This window comes from Castor canadensis, chromosome 2 (assembly GCF_047511655.1).
Source record: "Castor canadensis chromosome 2, mCasCan1.hap1v2, whole genome shotgun sequence".
NCBI lineage: Eukaryota > Metazoa > Chordata > Mammalia > Rodentia > Castoridae > Castor > Castor canadensis.
The window spans coordinates 35,187,850-35,212,103 of NC_133387.1; the positions used below are offsets into that span (position 1 = coordinate 35,187,850).

Consider the following 24,254-nt stretch of genomic DNA (forward strand, 5'->3'; position numbering starts at 1 on the left):
AATATACACATAAGCCAAATAAAGGATAAAAATTCCTTGATCATATCAACAGATACAGAAAAGGCCTTTGGCAAAATTTGACATGACTTTATGATAAAAGATCTGAAGAAACTTGGAATACAAGGAATGCAAATCAACTATAAAACATTGACTTTTTTTTGAGGGGTGGTTCCACTATTAGGGTTTGAACTCAGAGCCTGTGCTTGACAGGAAGGCACTTTACCACCTTAGCCATACCCCCAGCCCTTTTTAGTGTAGGCATTTTTCAAACAGGGACTCACATTTTTGCCCAGGCTTCCTTGGACTACAAACCTCCTATTTATGCTGTCCACATAGCTGAAATGACAGGTATTCACTACCATGTTCCACTTTTATTAATTGAGATGGAGTCTTGAGATCTTTTAAACTGGACTGGTCTCAAACCAGGATCCACCTCCTGAGTAACTAGGCTTATAGACATTAGCCCCTGTGCCTGGCCAAGACATTTTAGGTTTTCTGTTTTGTTTTGTTTTTTTTTGGTAGGACTGAGGTTTGAACTCTGACCTTCATGCTTGCAAAGAAGGCACTCTACTGCTTGAGTCATGCCTCTCGTCCATTTTGCTCAAGTTATTTTGGAGATGTAGTCTCTCAAACTGTTTGCCTAGGCTAGCTTCAAACCATGATCCTCTGATCTCAGCCCCCCAAGTAGCTAGAATTACAGGCTTTCAAATCCAGCTAAGACAATTTCTTTATTAACATAGATACAAAAATCCTCAATAAAATATTTGCAAACTGAATTCAACAACACATTAAAAATATTATGCACTATGATCAAAGTTCCAGGATGGTTCACAATATGCAAATCAATAAATGTAATATAGCATATAAATAAAATCAAGGGGGGAACCACACGATCATTTTTAAAGGTGCAGAAAAGGCCTTTGGCAAAATTCTGCATCTTTTCATGATAAAAGCACCAAAGAAACTAGCAACAGAATGATCATATCTCAATAATATAAAGGCTGTACACAGCAAACATATAACCAATGTTATACTGAATGGGGAAAAACTGAAATCATTTTCTCTGATATCAGGATCCGAGACAGGAGTGTCTACTCTCAACATTCTTTTGCAATATAGTTCTTGAATTCTTAGCCAGAACAATAAGAAGAAAGAGAAATAAAAGGGACACATCTAGGAAAGAAAGTCAAGTTATCCCTATTTGCAGATGATATGATCCTATACTCAAAAGACCCTATAGACTCCACTACAAAAATCTTAGATCCAATAAACACTTTCATCAAAGTAACAGAATACAAAATCTAAATGCAAAAATCAGTAGCTCCTGTGTACATCAATAACAAACAAGCTAAGAAAGAAATCAGAAAAATAATCCTATTCACTAAGCCTCAAAAAATAACTAAGAATATACCTAAGCAAGAAAGTAAAAGACTTCTACAGTCAAAATTGTTAAACACTGAAAAACAAAAATGTGTCACAAGATGGGAAGACCTCTTATATTCATAGATTGTCAGAATTAAAGTTGTGAAAATGGCTACCAAAAATTGGTATCAAAAGCAATCTACAGATCAATAAAATACCATTAAAATTCAAATGACATTCTTCACAGAATAGAAAAAAATAATGCTGGAGTTATCACAATACTGAACTTAAAATAGTATTACAAAGCCAGGGACAAAAAGAGTATTATATGCATGTACAGAAATATCACAAGGAAACTCCTTTGTAAAGTTACTATATCCTAATTTATAAAAAGGCTTCAAAATGAACATGTAGTAAATCAGTAATATAGGTAACAGGAAAAAAACAATAAAAGAAAACTAAAATTTGTGGGTTTTTAAATGAGTAATAAATTTGAAATGAAAACAAAATGGTAAGATCTCTGTTCAAGAAGAATTAAAACTACCTACATTTATGCATGTCATAATTGTCTGTGCAGCATGATAAAAGCGAGACTACACAAGGGAGATATGAGGGTAGGTAAGACACCTAAAAACTAGATAGCATTTGTTGCCTCAACGCAGAGAAACTAAAGCAGATACTTTAAAGCAACTGAGGCCAATAAGAGAAGAGGACCAGGAACTAGAGAAAAGGTTAGATCAAGAAGAATTAACCTAGAAGGTAACACACATGCACAGGAAATCAATGCAATTCAACTCCCTGTATAGCTATCCTTATCTCAACTAGCAAAAACCCTTGGTCCTTCCTATTATTGCTTATACTCTCTCTTCAACAAAATTAGAGATAAGGGCAAAATAGTTTCTGCCAGGTATCAAAGGGGTGGGGGAAGAGGGAAGGGGAGATAGGGGAAGGGGGGAGAAATGACCCAAACATTGTATGCACATATGAATATAAATAAATAAATAAAAATAAAAAAACAAAAAAAAATTGTGCAGTAAATCTGAAGAAACACAAAACAAACTTTCTAAAAGTAATAAGTTTACTAATGTTTCAGGTCCCAGATCAAGACATAAAAGAAAGAAAGACAAGAGATGTTGTGTGACTTACATCCGTATTCCTAGCTACATGGAAAGCTGAAATCTGGAGGATGGTGGCTTGAGGACAGCCCAGGCAAAAAGTCACAAGACTCCCTTCTCAACTAATAGCTTGGTGCAGTGACACATGCCTGTCACACTAGCTACACAGGAGGCTGAGATAAGAAGGATCACTGTCTAGGCCAGTCTTCGCAAAAAAAAAGAGAAAGCTTGGTAATGTGTGTCTGTCATCACAGTTATGGTGAGAAGTTTAAACTAGGAGGCTCATGATCAAGCAAAAAGCAAAACCTTATCTCCAAAGTAACCAGAAAGGAAAGGGCTAGAGGCATGGTTCAAGCAGTAGAGTCTACCTAGTAAGAAAACCCGAGAGGATGTTATAGTTTTCCTCAGCTTGACTAAATTTTAAACAAGATTTTCTTGCCTGTAGGCCTCTGATCTCCCTAGTCTCGGAACTTTTACTTAAGAAAATTTACAAATTCTTTTGTCTCTTTGTGATGCATTTTTTTTTAATCTCTTGTCAGTTTGACCACCCAGAAATGTTTCTAAAGGACCTCAAAGTTCCTCATCTGAATGTTTCTTCCTTAATGTAATTAAGGAAGATAGTCTCTCTTCAACTTGTACTAAGTCTTAAAACTACCTTCTGTTATGAAGATGGAAGAAAGTTCACTTTTCCTTTGGGTAAGTCCATTTGGCAAACACTGGAAACCTGCAAGTGCCCCATTCCAGCAGTTAAATCTCTCTAGCAATTTGTTTGGGGGGTTAAGCTCAGAAATTACGGTTTTCAAGCAAAGTCTTCTTGGCTGTTTAACATTGTTTCATGCAATTCTTTGTTTGACAAATAATTGTGTTTTCTATGTACTAAGAAAAAGATTTTGGAAATCAAATTTTTAAAACAATTTTAGCAATAGCATCAAGAATTAAAAACTTCTTAGAATAAATCTGACAAAAGATGCTCAAGAACTGTATACTGAAAATCAAAAAGCACTGATAGAGAAATGGAAAATCCAAATAGATGAAGAAATATACAGTTCTCATCAGGGCCGCCAAACTCAATGTTGTTAAAATGTAAATTCTCCCCCAAATTGATCAATAGCATGCAATCACAACAAAGAAGCAGCAGGATTTGTTTGTTTGATTTGTGATAGAAATTGAAAAGCTGATTCTGAATTGATAAACAAATGCAAATGAGCTGAAATACTCTATAAACAACTTGGAAAAGGAAGAGCAAGGTTGGAATAATACACTGTGTGATTTCAAGTCTTATAAAACTATATTAGTCAACACAATGTGATACCGACAGAAAGATAAACAAACAGATCAGCATAACAGAATAGAGTTCAAACATAGCTCACACATATATAGGCAAATTTCTTTTTGACAAATGTGTAAGTAATTCAGTGAAGAAAGGTTGGTTTTTCCAAAAATTGGAAAGAACATTGGTTATTTATGCAAAAAGTATCAACTTCAATACAAGCTTATATATATAAACTATATTAAAATTCTCTGCTCTTTTAAGCACCCTCTAAGAAGAATAAGATGATAAACCTAGCACTGGGAAATATTATTCATAAGTCATCTATCACATAAAGGATGTCTACATGGATATAAATGGGGGGAAAAATCTCTCAAACTTCAATAAAAAAACATACAAAAATAAGCAAAGATTTTAATAGTCACCTTATCAGAAACACTATATGTATAAAAAATAAGCATATGAAGTGTGCTCAACATCATAGATCATAAGGAAAATGTAAATTAAAGGCAGGAGATACCATACAGTATCTTCTAAAGTACTGGAATTTCTTACCCTTCTGTGAGCTACTGGAGGCAGAGATTTTGAAATGTTTCATCTTCATATTCCTAGCAGCTGGCATAATATCTGGCTTGGGGCATATAAAAAACTAACATTTCTTTGAGTTTAAGTCACTAAAAAATCCAATTCTTCATGATGATTTAGTGAGCAAATATCTATATTATGTCCCAAAATAACTACCATAAAAATTATTAGTTATTCAATTTAAAATAAAAAGTGTTAAGCATTAAGTCTGTGGCTAAGATTGTCTCATAACCTACTGGAGTGAAAAGTCACAATCTCATCACAAGAAAAAAACATGGACCCACTCACATGACAATAATTACAAATGATGGAGAAAATTAATAGTCACAGCAGTTGTCACATTATCCCCACTTAAGTTATATTGACTTTGATCTCTATTGGGATCCTTACAATTTATTATTATTTATAAACCTAGTAACCTCTAGATTTTTCATCACAAATATTTTTTCATTTTCTTCTTTCTAAAGGTAGACCATTCCTTCAAATAATTTGCAAAATGAAACAGGTCATTTCATTACAACATATATTATACACCTAAAGTAATTCAAATTGAGCTTTTAATTTAGACACGGTGAGATAACTAATACAATCTTTACATGCCACATAAATAATTGAAGGGTATGGAGTGGAACGAAACAAAATGCTTAACACAGTATTACATAATGCATTGCTGAGGTAACCTTTGGCTTATGGGTTTGTTTTCTGGACTACAGAGCAAAGTGCATTAGCGCCATCTCCTGGCCAGTCCACCAATGATCCTCCAGAACAAGTGTAAGCCCATTACTAAAAACGTAGAAGCTTAGAAAATTTTTCCTCAACATTATTATTTCTTAAATACTGTAAATGAAGATTAAAGTGTTAATCTACATAGAACTACTTTTTAACTTTTAGTAACTTGCATCAACTTACATCATGAATTGTTGCAGGTTTTATATATTTTTTATTTATGCTTATGAAAGCATGTTTATATAAATATAAATTTAATATTTATATCAATTGTAAGTATATATGTTAAGTTTAGTAGGTATTAAGAATGTATATAGGGCCAGCAGAGTGGCTCAAGTGGTAAAGCACCTGCCTAGCACCTGCCCTGAGTTCAAACCCCAGGAAAGGAAAAAAAAATTCCACCAAAGGAAAAAAAAATTATATATATATATATATATATATATATATATATATATATATAAACACTGCAGTTCAACTTGGTCAAGTTCACTCATTTCTTCATATTTTTAATTCAATGAAGATATGTGCATGCATACATTTAATCTTTTTCCCATTTAAAGGTGCAGATTATCTTACATGAAATTATTAATATTTTATATCATTTTCAATAAATGGTACCAAATTGCATACTCAATGAAATATTACTGATGAAATTACTCATAAGGAATTTCTAATATTTAATAAGTTAAAATAAGGTATAAAATCTTCAGTGAACATAAAAAGGGTTTTCATTTGGATCAAAGATTTATGTGCAAGATGGGCATAGTGAACACACGTGTGATCCCAGCTACTGGGAGGCAGAGATATGACCACAAGTTAGTGAAATTGTATCTCAAAATTAAACTAGTCATGGTGGTGTGTTCTTGTAATCCCAGCTACTGGGAGTTGGAGGTAGAAGGATCAAGGTATGAGTCTGGGAGTCTGACCCTGGCAAAGCATGAGACCCTATATAAAACAAACTAAAAACAAAGGACAGGAAGTGTAGCTTGAATGATAGACTGGTTGCCTAGCAAGTGCAAAGGCTTAAGTTTAATCCCCAGTACCAAGCGAAAAAAAAGATGCACATGCAAAATCTAGAATAATACCTGGCATAAAGTAAGTGTTCGGTGTCTATTTACTGGCTTTTTAAATAAAAGAGCTAATTGAACATAAAAATTTATTAACACAAAACAAATTAATATAAATTACATCTACAGGTTTTATATGAACATCCAGTTATTTCTTGTGTCTCAGAATAATTCTAATGGGATGTTGTGTGCACAACTCATAGGGTACATAAATTCGCATATAGGCTCTTAAGTAAGGTTCCATATTTGGCCCTCTTAGTCTATCTGCTTGCTCTTAGCCATTTCATCTTAAAGGTTGCACTCAGCTCCTCTATGCATGGCTCTAAATTTTTTACCTATAGCCACATCTTGTCTTCTATGTTCTAGAGCTAAACCACATTTCAAACTTTCTCTTATTTCTTATTTCTCTTAACATCAAACCATCCTCCCTAGTTAATTCTATTAAACCTCATCCATATGCTTCGCACCGTAGATGCACACATATACATTTCTGTTCTCACTGCCGTGTGCCCAATTGAAATCCTGATGAATTCACACCTAGCATGTTCAGAAATCAGCCTCATGGCTAAGAAGCCTCTGGTCTCTCCTCACTGCACCATCTCCTAATTTCTGCACTATGTTAACTATACTAGACAAGCCATTGCTTCAAAGTGTCTTTAGCAAAATCTTAGCTCTCCATGTAAAGTGAAAAAAAAAGTCTCTGGCCAAATAAGATGGAGAAAAATGGCTAAAAAAAGGTAAAAGTGATATGTTTTCTATAGTCTTAAACATACTAATGTGAATGTAAGTTTCCAACTGGGGAAATACTACATACTGCTACTTGGAGTTTAAACTATTTTTTCTTAGGCGAGACCATCTTTCTCACCAATGTCCCATACAGGATGACCAAAAAGTATTGCTGTAGAGAATCATCATGGAAGCTTCTCTCCTCTGCTCAAAAGTGTAATAGTAAAGAAAGCACAGTCCAGACACTACAAAGATACTGGACCAAAGTACAAAGGTACTGGACATGCCAGCCATCAGTCAAGGTTTGCTGAAATTGAAATTAGTCAACAAGGACCAGGTGGCTCAGACCTGTAATATTAGTTACTCTGGACACTGAGTTCAAGAAGATCACAGTTCAGTTTGAGGCCAGCCTAAGCAAAAAATTCATGAGACCCCATCTCAACCAATAGCTGGGCTCAGTGGTACAAGCCAGTCCAGAGACCCCGACTCAAGACCCAACAATGGCCCCAAGTCAAGACTCAACAGAAAAAGCTAAGCATGATAGAATGTGCCTGTCATTCTAGCTACCACAGAGAAAGTGTAAATAGGAAGATCATGGTCCCAATAGACCTGGATAAGAAATGAGACCCTATCTCAAAAATAACCAGAGCAAAAAAGGCTGGGGACATTGTTCAAGCATTAGAGTACATATCTAGCAAGTACCATACTGCAAAAAAAAAAAAAAAAATTGAAATTAGTCAACATGAAATAAAAGTTTTGCATTCAGTTCCTCAGTTACATGGTCACATCTCAAGCACTTAGATCCACATTAGGCTGGTGACTACCAATCAGAGAGCAGAGCTAGAGATTTTCATCATCACATAAAGTTCTAAAGAATGGCATTGATCCAGAGTAAGATTCACTGGGTTCGATTATCTCACAGTCAGTTAGCATGGGACAAGCACACTGCTCAGGATCTCGGTTTCCTCATCTGCAATAGCAGGGTAATTATAAAATCAACTTACAGAGTGTAGTGAGAAATGCGCTAACATGCAGAAAGCACTTCAAATAGAACCTGACACATAGTAATAATTCAGCAAATGTTAAGTAATACTCATTAGTACTAAATTGTTCGCCATCACCAAGTGAAAAGAAACCATTCAAACCCACTTTGCTCTGTACCCACTTGCCTGTCAGACTTTCTTTCTGCTGTTTCCTTCTAGTAACTCTGGTTTCTTATCAAACTCTTAAGTCCCAGTAAATATCTTATACTTTGCAGGCTCTGAATCTTTGCTAGTTTTTTTTTTTTCCTTTGCCAAAAATGTCACCAACACCTCTTAACATCTCTTATCTCCACATGTAAATCTTCTTCATTTTTTAAAGTCAGAGCAAATTCCACTTTCGCCACAAAGCAAGAAATAAATTTGTATGCCAGACTCTAAGGGCATGCTGTCTGAATATGCTTTTGGAAAACCTAATCCTGTTTACAAGTTATGTGAATGTATACCTTATTTCATCTACATAAATTGTCCAATAAAACTTGAGATGTATATTCTTATACCTTGTGGTATAAGAAGTAAACATGTCCTAAATAAGTTCATAAAATATATTTTAATATGAAGGCTTGCTTTGCACCATTGATCCTGTTACTCTATTACGTGACAAATGCTTTTGGCAATTATGCCTTCTCTGATATTCAGAATTATGATCGAAAATTCACTCTTTCATTGGACATGTGAATATTAAGGAGAAAATTTATTTTTCTAGGAAGAAAAAATTGAGATCGTAGTACACTATTGAACTGATGAATATCAAAATCCAGCAAGCCATTAAGTGCTACTATAAACATACATTTTACATGAGGAAACTTTTGAACTCCCATCTTCAAATGGTTGGTTTCTAGCCGATTTTATTCTGAGATAAAAATGGAATTAAAAAGTAATATTCTTCCCTAATATAAATTGTCATTGAAATTTGACTATTAGGGGTCTTTTCTGCCTGCTCCATCATCAAATGATGGAGCGAATGAGTAAGAAAAATATTCATCCTGGGTAAGCAGAGAATGTGATTTCATAAATGTAAAATGTTTTTAAAACTTTTAAAAGCCAATGTACTCATTAAAAGTGTTTTGAAACGAGTAATCTAGATAGCAATATTTATAGATACAGTCTTTACATTAAACAAGCCAAATGATATATCCAATATTCTAGAACATTTTATTGTTAGAGATGATGAATAGGAATTTCCAGTCCTTTTTAAAATGCACTCAACATTTGTGAATGAAAAGTTTCCAAGAGAGTTTTAAAGATCTCTTAAATACAAAGACCCACTATAGCTTCACTCTGGCAATGAAACAGTACAGACCCAAAACACTAGTAATTTTTAATATAGATAAATATCCACTCTTAAAGTAGATCTTTGTTTTATATTTTTGTTGCAAGAAAGCAAACTGGCAACAAATGGTTTAACACCATTTAAATTTTCATCACTATGTGTCATAAACTCAGAATGGAAATAGATAGTAGAAATTAACGATGTATTCTAGACGTGTTGCTATCAGACAAAAAGAGAAAGAAATGAGTTTACTTGAGTTATTAAGGTAAATAATTTTGAAAGCAAATTTATTTGGCAGTAACTCTAATTATAAATTATTTACTTCTTAGCATAAAATTGTTTAATCAAAAACCACCTTTTATCTTTCTCTTATTCCATCAAGACTGCTCTTCCAGGACTTATACTGCAGCTAGTTACTAAAGGAAAACAACTGATATTCCTAAGTGTTGGACTGAAATATACACAAAGCTCTGCCCTAAGTAAAACTGTGAAACTAAACTTGCTACCCCTCAAATTTCCTTATGCTCAGTGTCTCTCCTCCATAAGAAACACAATCATCATGCAATATACTTTGCACACAATACAAGCTCTGTGTTCAAACTGTAAAAATAAAGAAAAGACAGACCTCTAATCCTCCACTGGTTACTTTGTATTGGCTGGGTTTAAATTAAAATATTAAGATAAAATATATTCTTATCCAATTTTGTGAGACAAGTCAAAGGAAAAAGAGATAGAATATATAATAAATATTATTTATGGCTATAGAGAGTTTAATATAAAGAGAATACATGCTTAAATATTTATGATATATTTTAAGCATCTACAAAAAAGAACAACATAGAATATGCTCTGATAGATCTCTCATCTCTCATTTAATATTTTTGATATTTGCTTAAAGTCATCTTAATATCATTTGGGTAATACTCTCTTATTCCAATTATTCTATTCTTCCCCAAATAAAAGAACATATAAATTTTGTATATATTGTTCTAATACATGCTCCATACATTACCAAATATATATATGGGTATATGTATATATATGTGTATATGTATGTATATATTTTTTCACATATGAAAATATAAGGCTCTGTTTGCTTTTGTTTTATAAAAATGGCCTTACACTTAAAGTTTCCTTCCACAAACTTCCTTTTTCCATCAACACCAATTTTATAAATATTTTTGTTTACTGAAACTATAGTGTATGTGGATAAATAAATCATATGTCACATAAACATACCTCAGCTTATCTTAATTGTTTTCCTGTTGATAGACATTGAAGTCTTTTTCTATTTTCAACTATTACAAAAGGCTTCACAGAAGAATTTCAAACATAAAATCTTATTTATGTTGGTTGGAAACAATATAAACAATAATCTTCAGTGAAATTCTGAAAAAATATGCATTTCTTTATCAGTATTTATGAATCACTCTCCTAAATCTTTGTACTAATATCGACTTCTACTTGCAGTTTATGAGCTGGTTGTTTCATATTCTCATTAATAATTAATATTGTCATTTTTATTTTTGAAAAGTGTGTGGTTATAAAATATAATCTTAATTTTTATTTTGCATTTTACTGATTGTTAAAGCATTATTTCATGTTTGTGGGAGGGCCATTTGGCTTTCTTCTATAATAAATCAACTACTGGTATTCTTAGCCTATTTGGTGATTGGGATATTGACTTCTAAGATTGAATATATTCTCAATTCAGATCCTAATTGAACATATAGTTTTAAAAACAACACATATAGTCTGTCATTTATTTTTCACTTAATAGGTGGTTTAATGCACAGAAGTTTTTAATTATAATTTTGCTAAATCAATCTTTTTAAGAGGTGTATTGATTGTGTCTTCTTTTAAAGATCCTTAACTTACCTCAAATGCAAAACATTTCTAATAGTTTTTAAGTTTATAAGTAAAGTATAGTTCTTTACTCATTTAAAATTTTATTTTAGTATATTATTTACGGTGTCCCGTGATCAAGCAATCAATCTTTATCATGGCCCAAATAAGAAATTTGCTTTTTTAAAAAATGCCTTTGCTTTCTTTCCTGAAGAACCCTACAGACCAGCTTTGTCAAGGATTCATACAACATGTCTACCTCTTCACAGCCTTTGAGTACATTAGATCTGCTGCTTCATAAGGCTCAAGAGGCAGAGATGTTTGAACCTCACTTGTAGAAGCTTGAAAGACTACTCTAGTTCAGGATCAGAATGGGAAGCCTTGTAGATTGCATATGAAATGAGTGAGAGAAGTTCAAATGCCTACAAAGTAACTTAAGTGAGGGATCAGCATTGGTTTAATATAAAGTTGTGGGTGCTATAGTGAACTGAGGAGCTTATGTTGAATCTAAAGCATTTAAAATTGTTTTTGTACCATCTTATGTATTACTTCTTACTTAAAACATAAAGCAATGTATTGGCCATGGTAAGGTAGCCATAAAGTATTAATTCACAATGAAAGTAAAGGGAAGGAAGGAAACAGGTTCTTATTTTGGTGCCTGGATATGGCACAAGGACAAGAAGGATGTATATTTAAATCTCTCAGACTGGGTGTTTGTATTACACTTGGTTTTCTTTTCTCTTGCACAGACACCAGTTCATAATCACTGATTCCCATGATAGATGCTGTGGATGGAAAAGTGTTGCATATGTGAATAGTACAGAAACAAAAAACACTAAAAGTCAATGCCTTAAAGAAACACAATGTTTCAGGTCAGTAGCATTCTCCTATAATTTAATTGGAAGTGTTTAATTAGAAACTACCAAAAAGTATAATTTATAATTACCTTAATTTTACTATCAAATTTTACATTTAAAGTTTTTAAATATCTCATTTTTAAGCTTATCATTATTCTCAATGTCTTTCCATGTCAATAAACCTGTTTCTATTTTTAAAAAGTAATTGGAGATGTTAAGCATCAAATAATGTATCCATTATAATTTGAATAAGACAACAATAAAACTTGGAAAAAGATTTCAGAGGCAAATGCTAGCCATTATTGACTCATAGAAAAGTGTGCTTTAATATGTCCAGTATCATGTAAGACATTAAGTGCACTTTATTGTAGCCATTAAATGAAGCCATTCAACACTTGACTCTCATTGATAATATCCTTGTCCTGATTCCATGGATTTGGGATTGTACAAGGCATCCATGTAGCATGCTTCCTGGGAGTGAATGCATTATTATGGCTAACGCAGGTTGCAATATAAGTCAGCTTCCTTAATAACCTTAGTTTTAAGCACATTGATGAGATGAGGTTTCTGACCCTCAACATCTAAGACCACGTATCTGTACAGTGATAATTTTACTGGATGAATGCAACTATAGGAGGAACTTTGTAACAGTGGGTGGTCTCAGAAGACACTGGTCATGAAGAGGTCAACTTCTTGGCATCTCAAACAACAAAGAATTAGTCAGAGATACAGGGATTGGAAAGTAGCTGCAAAGTTTTATTGAAAGTGAAAGTTGAAAATACACCCCACAAAAGTGAGACAGGCTCAAGCAAGGTGGCTCAAAAAGGACACCAGTGCCTTGGTTCAGATGGGTATATATACATTATAACAGATGAGCAAAAGGGGGAGATCTGGGTAGTACTTAGGAGTGGCTTTGGTGATTGACAGATTTGGTTAATGGAGACTAGTTATGTAACATTTGGTTACCACTCATTTGCTTATCCAGAATTTACTATGTTAAAATTGTATGCATGAGATTGCAATCCATATCCATAAGGCTATATTTAAGGGATCTGGGGCAACAGGTTACTTTGGGGTAAGATTTTTCCCTTGTGCACATGCTCTAGTTTGGGTAAGTCCCTTGCAGTTAATCACCCTACTCACTCAAGACGCTGTCAGTTGTTGCTACAGCTTTAACTGCAAAAGGGGCATTTAGGGGCTGTGATGGCTGGAACTAGGCCACCTGTTCCCTGTGGGACAATCTGCAGGGGTGTCAATAACCTGCTTTCTTTTTGCCTCAAACTGAAGAGATGAACAGCCAGGTTTCTCTAAGTGATACATCTCAGTCTCATTGCAGGCATTCTTCCTAGGTCTGCTTGTGCTCAATATAACCTTGGCACTTTGTCATGTACATGTCAAACAAGTTACAAGTAAAGTAGAAATATTGATGTGTGTATAAAAAAGTGCCAAGGTTATATTGAGTCACATGATGAATTCTGACTTTGAGAATGAGAGGCCACTCACTCGATTTATCCTTTCACTGTGCCTCAAAGGGCAGGTTGTTTGTAATCAAAGGAAGGCCATTCCATATTGAAGAGAACATACAGGCATAAGAAGAAAACTTGTGATGAGGTTAAACATTTTATGTATTTATTGTTAATGTCTATTTCAATTTTTATAATTTGTCTTTTCTTATGTTGGTTTTTATGGGTTCCCCCTACATTGATTTGTATAAACAAATTCTATATCAAGAATATTAAGGTTTTGATACACATGGGTTTTGTTATTTTATATGTGCAGATCAACATAGCCTTTTTCCCTAAAGGTACATATTGAAGATTTTTTAAAATATTTATCTAAAAACTAAACAAATGTGCACCTACATAGATTTGTTATATTTATGCTTTACTTTATCAGGAATTCCCTTGGAGTATACCTGTATGTGGAAGTAAGGTTCCAAAGAACTTGCTAACTTTTCCAATATCATTTGATTAATGAAAAAAAAAACCTTTCTTTCTCATTTAATATAAAAGTCTTCCTCCATTCCATATTAACTTGTAATTCCCTATACAAACCAGTTTTTCTCTATAGCTTTCACTGTCCTTATACTATTTCAACATTTGCTTTCATTATTTTTTCTTTGTCATCTGTATTTTAATATATAACAAGGCAAAATTCCTAATTATACCTGGAAGACTGAACATACAAATTGACAATGGCCAGAAAGAAAACTCTAATCTGTGTTTTCTACAAGGACTAACCCACAACTTTTGTAGCAATTGATGGGCATTTCTTGGTCTGGTCAATGACTGACAACTTCCCAACTGCCAATTGTGGGACAACCAGAGAAATGCAAGTAAATATGCTCTATAAACCAATCACATAGAATGTCCTGCTTCTAGTTAACCTGCCTCCAGCATTCCCACACTAACCATCTTCAATCAGAGCATATCTGAAGTCTTACATTTTTTCATTCTGAATTTCCCCACTCTCCTGCTTGCCTTCAAGTTTCTGCCAAACACAAGTGATTGTGCCTGACTCCTTTTCAATGCCATATGCCTTTTCAGAATTTCCAGACCATTAATATCTCTTATTTCTTCAGAGAATCACTTTTGAAGCTGCCCCTCTGTTTCTCTTAAGAATGAAAATAAACTTGAACATTAGGAAATGGCAGGTGCCATGTTTCCAGGTATGAAACTCTAATTTTTCCTCACGGATCAATATTATATCAAGAAGCCTTGGAGGCCTCCTCAGAGATGTTATAATGGTGTCTGAGAATCTATCAGATCCTTGTTAGTTTTGTATCAGTTATAGGTTATTAAATACTGAAGCATCTTCTATTATCATGATGCTATATTTTCCATTTCAAATATATAAAATTAAAAGATTAGTGGGAAATTTAGCAAATACTAAAGGCCAAGAACATCCACATATATATAATAACATTATATATGTATTTATATATATAAAATGTTATTACTAAGTAAACATATATATACAATATTATCACTAGACATATGTTTAATTGTCTCCAATGAACCCCTTGAGATGATTGCTAGAGGTCTGAAAAAGCTGGAAATCTTCACAAACTAATATATACCCAGGATTTGGGCTCTGACCTCACAACTTAGGTATTCACTATGGTATATTATGCTTTCTGAAATGGAGATGATCTTCCTTGGTGGTAGAGGCAGGGTCAGAAGGTGAATAAGGGAAGATGAATTCCCTGAGCACATATAAGTACAAACAAGAAAAAGACACAGATACCAAGGATAAAGGCATTCTAGCCTAAAGCCCAGAAGACAAACAACTAAGTCAAACATCAATCAGGCTTTGCTCTACCTTTTAGAAAAGTTCTGCAGAGCTAAACTATAAAAATAAATACAAATGATCTGTATGATAGCTATAAGATGCCTTGAGCTTACTTCCACAATGAATGTTTTACTGACTTTAGACTTTACAATAGCTCCTGTGTATAACATGCAGTAAAAAGTGTGTGTAACATGGTTCTTTTGGAACCAATAATAAGTCAACTCCATTGTTATAAAAATAGAGTGCTATTAGAATTAAATAAAAGATATTGATTTCTCTGTTCCACAAAGGTGTCATAAATTGTGAATTTGTATTAAATTATATAGCTTACAAAGTGTTTCTTTGAGGAAAATAACAGCACATTTGTTTCCCTTGCAAAGCTTAATTTTTAGAAAAAAAAATCACTTAGACAGCAGGAACAATGCTATAGGCTACACAACCCAGCAAAATGCTAGTGCTAGATCTCACAGGGAGGTGGAATTGGCTGGAATTCCAGAGAGGAAAGAGCTTTACAAAATAAGAGTGAGTGAGTGTTTGCTGAGTACTGATAGGACTTGGCTTCAGAAAGTGGGGAAAGAAAGACCATGGAGTTGTAAACTAAACAAATCCCATACATTCTATCACTAACTACCCATCATGGAGTTTTTGGTTCTGTCCCATGGCATTCAAACATTCCATTCTGGAATTCCCAGAAGGGCCCCAAAAAAAGATTTATATTTTATATTATATTACATTCATATACATTCCTATTATACTATTATATTTCATATAGACATATTAAATACTATATATTCACTATATATTGATGAAATATTTTTATATGTGTGTATAAAGATACATCTGTCTGTGTATGTATATTGTGTATATACAAAGACATTAGAGAAAGAAGAGAAAATAAGTGGTTATCTATTTAATCCAATGTTCAAAACAAGTTTTCTCTAAACTGCTGCAATTCTCCCTGAAATGCTATTATCCCACTGTTGTGTTTATAGGTTTCTTCCTTCAAACAAAACCCTCTTAGGAAGCATCAATAAACCATTAATACCTTGGCTTGGATGAGCTTCAGAGATCACTGAAGAAGGACCCTCCTGAGATTCTGGATACACCTCAGTATTTTACCCTAATAATTAAGAAGGACTAATTTTCCCAGCTCCAGATTATCCCTCTATCCAAACGCACAGTTTTAGCTCTACAAATGTGCTTAAATTACACTCATTACTAATGAAGAGACCTTAAGAATTGCAAAGTGCCACATAATCAATTGCTAATTTCCAAATGGAGTTTTAGCTGCATGCAGTCATTAAGTTTCTATAATTCTTAAATTAGCTGAAAAGTGAACAAGTCATCTCATGACCATTGTCTTTGTGCATGCCAGTCAACCAGACTGATGGATTTTTAAACAGAATTAACCATTGTTTTGAATTTCTCCTAAACAGAGTATTTACTTTCTCACTTTGTGTAGATGATCCTCTGACCATTTTCTGTGAGTCACTGTCTATAAATAAATTTACTTTTAAAACAACACTATACAGAATTATTTGCACAGTATGGCTTTAAAGTGCCTAATTATATAAAATTAAATAATTGAATAACATTATTATTTATTGAGTATGTGCTAAGTGTCTGGTACAATTCTAACTTGTTCAGTTTGCAGTATTCTAGCACACATTGTGAATGAAGAAAGTGAGATGGGAAATTTTTAAATAATGTCAATTGTGGCATTTTTGTACTTAATGTGAATGTATTCATTCCATTTGATTTTTCCTCATTTGAAGTACTGATTTTGACAGAAAAGTTCTCAGACTAGAAACTGATAACTGTTAATTCTGTAAGAAAATATGATAGCAGTTATCCCGCAGCTAATCAAATTTAAAAGTGGAGGCCACAGCATGGTGATTTTCTAATCTGCTTTCTAAAAGTCAGCTCCAGGCTGCTTTCATCCCTAGGAAACCTGCATGTGAGGCACCTTCATCACTCTCCAGGGGGATCTTCCCATCCAGGTAAAGCAGCTAAGGCTAATTCTGTCAAATCTTGAGACTGAAATACTTCCCACAGGTTTAGCCTGACCTCTGCCCCAAGAAGAAAAACAAGCAAATTAAATTTATGCAAAAACATTTTACAATAACTTATTGAGAAACATTTTACCAAGTATTGTCTGATCTCTAATCTTTGTACATTTCCTCATTCACAGATAAATAGTAGCAAAATATGGACAGAACTGGTTTTATAAACAACTTAGTAACATTTGTCTCTTAAAAACTCTACTATGTGAAAAATTATTCCATGGGTTATAATCGTAAAAGAGTTAGGAATGCTGTTATTTATGGAGGCTGTACACACTTACTTGTTTTTGTTTTAAAGTGTCATCATCTCTTTGCCTCCACATTGCAGACCAGTGAGCTCACTAAGCTCAAATTATACAAAAATTGATGTTTCAGATTTGAGCTAATTTAAAAGATATTAAACAACAATGATATGGCCAAGTTCAATTCTAGGTGCTTTTTCATGCTTTTTGTTTGTTTGTTTTTGTTTTCTAACTACTCAAAGCTGCAGATCGCAGGCCATTTCTCTTAAACAAACTTCAATATAATCCAAAGTACAATAAAACTCACATGGTATAAATGAGTTTGGGGACATTGCCATGGAATTTCTCATAATAGGATTTTATTTTTAAATTGCTTTTATGAGCTCTTCTTGCACTGCAATAGGACACATGACAACAATTTTCCATAATTCTTTGTCACTCAGGTTCCAGGGCTCAAGATGACTTGGAAGAACTAATAATTCTTTTCATGCGACACTGCACAAATCCCAGAACAATTAGTCTCCAGATCACTTGATTCTATATGTTCAAAACAAGGAATATAGCAGAAAGGTAAAAGGATTGTGCAATTGCTGATACAGGTGTCAGAAAGAAACTGATCTAAGCTGGTGGAGTATCTCAAGTGGTAGAGTGCCTGCTTAGCAAGCATGAGAATCCTGAGTTCAAACCCCAGTAGAGCCGAAAATAAATAAATTATTAATAAAATAAGAAAATGATCTAAATAATGAGAGGATTTGGCTGATAGAAATAATTAAGGAGAAAAGACAAATTAGCTTATCAAATCCTTCTTCACAGAAAGCATGGATGACATGTATTTTTGTATGAGATATTTCCCAATAGTGACCAACTGTCTGTTTTTTTGCTTCTCATTTTATTTTACAAAATTGTTGGAAATTGTATTTTTAGAGATACTTACAAATTAGGGCATTATGTGCAACATTTACTCTTGGCGGGTAGAGAACATTTTATAATAGTAATATCTCATTTTCTGTAACTACTTAAGGTGTATTCATGTGAGTCTAGAGAAAAGAATATGACTGTAGTATTGAATCTTTGTCAGCTTAGATGGACATTGAATGCTAACAGATAAGCCTTCCATTGCTCCTCATCCTTTACCACCATTACAAGTTGAGCATCCCTAATCTGAAACTCCAAAATCAGAACTGTTTCAAAATCTGAAACTTTCTGAGTGCTGAGATGATGCTACACACAGCAAATCCACACTTGACCTCATGGTACATACAAAACAGAGGCACACGAAAACTGTTGTATAGGATTATGTGCAGGATATAGGATATGAAACATGTGAATTCCATACTTAGACCTCATCCCATTCTAAAGATATTATTATGTAATGCAAATATTCCAAAATTTCAAAGAGTCCAAAATCTGGAACTCTTCTTATCCAACCATTTCAGATAAGGGATACTCAACCTGAACTGTGACTCTTTTAAATTTTAACTATTTTGGCAGTATGTAATTTTGTTAGTAAGGGGAAAAGGCACAAAGGATTTTGCCTTAAATCTTGAAACATTCTTTTGTGCCATACATGACAACCTGCAGTATAAATTTTTTACTCTGTGAAATGGCCTTAATGGTACTAGAGCTTTGACATTCTGTAGAGCAACTCAATGATAATGTACATTATTTTATGGGTATGCTTAAAGATAAAAAATCATTAGAAACTCTACATCAAAGTTGACCTTGCAACAAATTGCAGACATAAGATAAATGCTGAAAAACAAATTAGACTTAAGCAAATTGTGTTCTGTGGCACAAAACAAAATTAATTTTGGATTTTCTAATATCCACAGTTATTAGCTATAAACTGCTACATGCTATTAATACTGTGAGCAACACTTATAAAAATCTAAACAGATCTATCAATTTTTTTAAAGGGCTCATTTTTTAATTTAGAGAAAGCATTTTTAACTTAAGGAAATTTTACATTAAATATGCGAAAGCAATAGTCAACTAAGAAAATTAGAACATGAGGGAGAAGATTCACATAAAAATTTTTGAAACTAATTTCAATAAAGACTATATTTCTAACACTATAAGTCAAGGTATAGTTTTTACAAAACACATTTTAACATGTCAAACAGTATTGTGTTGTTTGTTATATTCAATTTCCAATTTGGAATGATTTAAGTGAAAATAAGTCATAAATTAGTCTGTAGCTACTGACTTCAGGGATAATTTTAAAACAACCAAAAAAAAGAAAAAGAACAGTAATTTTGGTGGATAAAATCTATTCTCTTTCATATCAAAAATATCAGTAGAAAGAACTCAAAAACTCAACAGTAAAAAAAAATCCAATTCCCACAGATAATCCAACTTTTAATAATGAGGAACCCACCTGAATAGACATCTCTGGAAGTAGATATGCGAAGGGTCAGCAGGTAATTCGGTGTCACTAATCATCAGGGAAATGAAAAAACAAAACTAGATGAGATACAATCTTCCCAAGTCAGAATGACTGTTATCAATAGAAAAGAGTAATGCTGGCAAGGATGCAAAAGCAGGAGAATGTTCAAACACTGTTGGTGGGAATGTAAGCTAATATAATCATTGTGGAAAAAAAATTGGAGGTTCCCTAAAAAGCTAAATATAGAGCTGCCATATGGCACACCAATCTCACCACTGGGGAAATATCCAAAGGGAATAAAATCAGTAAGGGGAAAAAAATCTGTAGCCCTGTATTTATTATAGCACTATTCACAATAGCCAAGATATAGAATCAACTTACATGTCCACTGATGAATGGATAGAGAAAATGTGGCATACATACATAATGGAATATTATTCATCCATAAAAAGAATGAAATTTTGCCAATTGCAGCAACATGAATGAAAACAGTGGGAAGGATTTGGAGGAGAGAAGAATGGAGAGATGGTGTTTAATAGATACAGGGGTGTAGTTGAATAGGAAGAATAACTTCTAATATTCTATAGCAGTCTGATAACTGTGATTGACAATTAATTGTCTACTACAAAGTATCTAATAAAGAGATACTAATACACAGCATTACTCTTTTCTATTGATAACAGTCATTCTGACTTGGGAAGATTGTATTCTAAAGTGATAGATATGTCACATATATTGAAATGTGACACTGTAGTCCATAAATATGTATAACTACTATATGTCAAGTAAAAATTTTAAAATACATTTTAAAAGAAACAGCTGGAAAGAACCCTGAAAAAATTTAAGTGTTTGAGTCAAATGGCTTACTTTTGAACATATATAACATAGGTTAATATATTAACATACATAGTATTATACATAGATGTTTAGATAGATATCCCTACCTCTTTTCAAAATCCTCTTTCAGTGAAGAAATGACTTTGCCATATATATTAAATGTATTTTGTTATCATTGATCTCTAACTACATGTACCAAAACTATCTCAAAAAGTTCAGTTGAAATATGAAAGATCATGTAGTTTCCTAAAGGAAAACAGAAAGGGAGCTCAGAGACTCAGAGCCTCTCCAGCTCCCTGCTTCAGAGAGATGGAGGAGCACTTCAATGAAAATTTCGTGCAATATCCTTGTAAAGAATCTTTGCTCCCAAAGTACTCAATTCCATAGCATTCAACTCCTTGCACTTGTTAGTTTACATTTTTATCTCTCTATTAGACAGCTCACTGCTTCTGAGAGAGCAGGGTCTAGGTTTGGTTCCAGTTCATATCTTCATGAATATAACATATTAGATTTTTTAGTGTTGTTTAATAAATAAAAACTAATTTTAAAATCAGACACTAAGTTTTCTCACCCTTCAACTTTACCAACCTGAGTAAAAGAAGAATAGAATTAACAATATCACCAGAAAGAGAGAGAATTGGAAATGGGAAGAATCCGCACATCAGAGATAGATTAAAAAACATTCATTTTCAACAAGTTCCTGTATACACTTGATGCTCCTGGCCAAGGACTTTATACAGAAAAATATGGGCTTATAAGAGTTTGGGTTAGGGAAAGATGAAGGAGGAAATTATGCTGGGAAAATTAAAATTTGTTTCATAGGTAAAGAGGCATTGATTTATATTACACTGTCAGAATGATTTATTTAAAAGCTGTGATTGGTAACTTACATTTGATTGGCAAAGTGTTATTGCTTTCCTGTTTTAAGAAAGTAGTTAAGATGACCATATGTCTAGGTCTGTCTGGGAGAGTCATGATTTTCTCCTGTAGCCCAGAATAATTGTTAATAACACTCTCTTTCTTGAATGTCCCAATTTGATCAATAAGTTATTTGCTCACCTTTCCTGGTAATAATGAAATAGAAAAATGTATGCAAGCTGTAAGAGTTGCTGCTTCTCAATCTGCCTGGGGACAACAGTGGGCAGAGCTGGGGAAAAGAAACAACAAAGATCTTTATCTACTTAATGCCTTATCAAAAGATAAATACTGAACAGCAGAAACTGTCAAGACAGAGAGACAGTACTCTGTAAACCCCAAGCAGAGAAAGAAATGAGAACCAGACCTGTAGCCAGAATGGTTAATGGCAAAGTTTTCCTTAGTCCTGAGAAAAGGAGTAATTTTCAGTGGCTAGGCCTTCATAGGACACTCTTATAGGAAGGAAATAAGTAGTAATCCCCAGATATTCTCGGAACAGCTAAGAGAAGTTCCAGGAAGAAATTTTCTTGTTCTGTAAGCATCCTAGGGAATTCAGATACATGCCATCCGTTAACCACACTTTACAAAACACTTTGAACAAGTTACCACACTTAGAAAAATATTTCAAACACAACTACTACTCCTAGTAGCAATGACATTTAAAAATCTTAACCCAAAGAAAGGTTTTATAATAGAAGAAGTCTAGAAATCTGCTGCACACAGATGTTCCTCTTCACAGAGAGAGGCCTGTAGGTCCAAGATCTCAATTCCATTTTTCCAGTGCTTAACAGAATAGCAGACTGGAAGGAAGAAAGTCATCACAGTGGGCAAGGCCTTTGCATTAGAACAAATCATGAAATTAGAAGTTTTCTAGTACTATCAGCAAATCATGGTAGAACAACCTATAAATTACTTCTAAAAAACCTTTCAGGTCCAAGGACATCAAGTATTGCCAAAGGGACTGGTGAAGAGGTTTCGTGGTAAATATGATAATGTTTCATAATCTGAAGGCACTTTGACTGCCATAACTTGAAATTTCTTTTATTCAGTAAAATTTGCATAATTCTTAACAAAGTTTCCTCTGACTTGATTTCTTTTCTCTTAGCAATGTAACATGTGCATGACTTTCTTGACATCCTAAGAGAGTCTGCATAAATATGCATTTCCCATAATTTACAATATAGCCACGCTGAGTGTATCCTTGACATTTTGTCACCTTCTTGGTCATACATGGACATTATAATGCTACTTACTGCAAACTGCATTGACAGCAACTTACAAGCACTGTGACAGCATTTCAGTTGCCATCAAAGTGAATATTGCAAGCACATTTGCTAAAAATCATTTGAATTTTAAAAAACTATCAAATAGGGCTTCAAAATAATCATCACAGATTTCAGAAATCAATTTAATTATGAGAATGCTAGTTATCAGTTTATCCCCGATCAATTACAGAGGAGAGATAGAACTTTACTGAGCAAGACATTCTCAAAAAACATAGGAAGAAAAATGGGCTCCCTCAGAAGCCTGAATAGAACCCAGGACTTCCTGCTTTTATTTTCAAGTTCAAGGTATTAATCTCCACACATTTTTTCCAGATAAATACCTAAAATTAAAACCTACATTAAAAGGAGTATTTTGCAATTTTGCATCTAAAAATATACTTTTCAGTATACAGTTAAGCAACATGGACTACCCTAAAGATAAAAGCGTTTTCTTTTCTTCATTTTAAAGTAGGTTAGCAACCTATTTAATTCCAGTATTTCATTTTTGGACACATTTTCAGGCTTAGATTGACAATATTGATGCTTATATTTATTTTTCAATAGCTTCACATCACATGCTACTAAGTAGTGTGGGCAGCAGAGAGGAAGTAGAAAAAGTGAAATAATTTTGGGCATGGTAGTGCAGACTAATAATATAGCACTCGGGAAGTGGAGGCAGGAGGATCCAGAGATTGAGGCTAGCCTGGGCTACATAGTGAAACCCTTCCCCCAAAACCAAAATTAAGTAAGTAAGTAAGTAAACTAACAATAATTAGCATCAATGGAGTGGTATATATACCAAATAGCATGCTAACCAAACATAGTATATGCAAAATCCATTTATTCATGACAAGAACCTTATGAAATGCAATTATTATTTACAGATGAGGAAACTAAGTTGTGGAAAGGAGAAACACTTTTTCAAAAGACACGACTAGCAAGTAGTGAAGGTGGGATATGAACAAGACTGATTCCAGTGGCTATGCTATCTCATTGAAAGAAGAGAAGGAAAAGTAGGGCAAGTAGTGTGTGTATGGTGGTAGGGAGCGGTTAAATACACCTATAAATGCTCTCAGCCCATGTTCAGCCCATTTACCTTACTAGGTGGAATTTACCAGCCCACTTTAGAGAGGGATTGCTGACAGTAATCACCTGAGATGTGTATCCAGCGTAGACCATCAAAGCAAGGGTCCCTACCAGAAGCTTAGTACATAGTTTGAGAGCCAGGAAGATGTCCAGCTTGGAGACAGTTGGGCAGAAGTCCTCTGAATAAATAACAGAGACAGCAGCAGCTAGGCTTCACAGGTTGGATCACAGTTGGTAATTTATGCAGATCTACTTAATGCTTGATCATCAATGGCCATATTACCCTAAGGACTTAGATGAGAT

The 24,254-nt window shown here is 33.7% G+C and overlaps 1 long non-coding RNA gene across 2 annotated transcripts in view; it reads right to left on the minus strand.

The window, feature by feature from the left end:
- LOC141420025 (uncharacterized) overlaps positions 1 to 20,155 on the minus strand; it is a 211,840-nt gene extending 191,685 nt beyond the window's left edge. The window contains exon 1 of one of the 2 annotated variants that reach the window (XR_012444748.1): positions 19,840 to 20,155. This is a non-coding gene — a long non-coding RNA (uncharacterized lncRNA). The remainder of the gene's footprint in view (positions 1 to 19,839) is intronic. The other variant, XR_012444742.1, reaches the window with a different exon arrangement.
- Between the last annotated feature and the right edge of the window lie 4,099 nt (positions 20,156 to 24,254).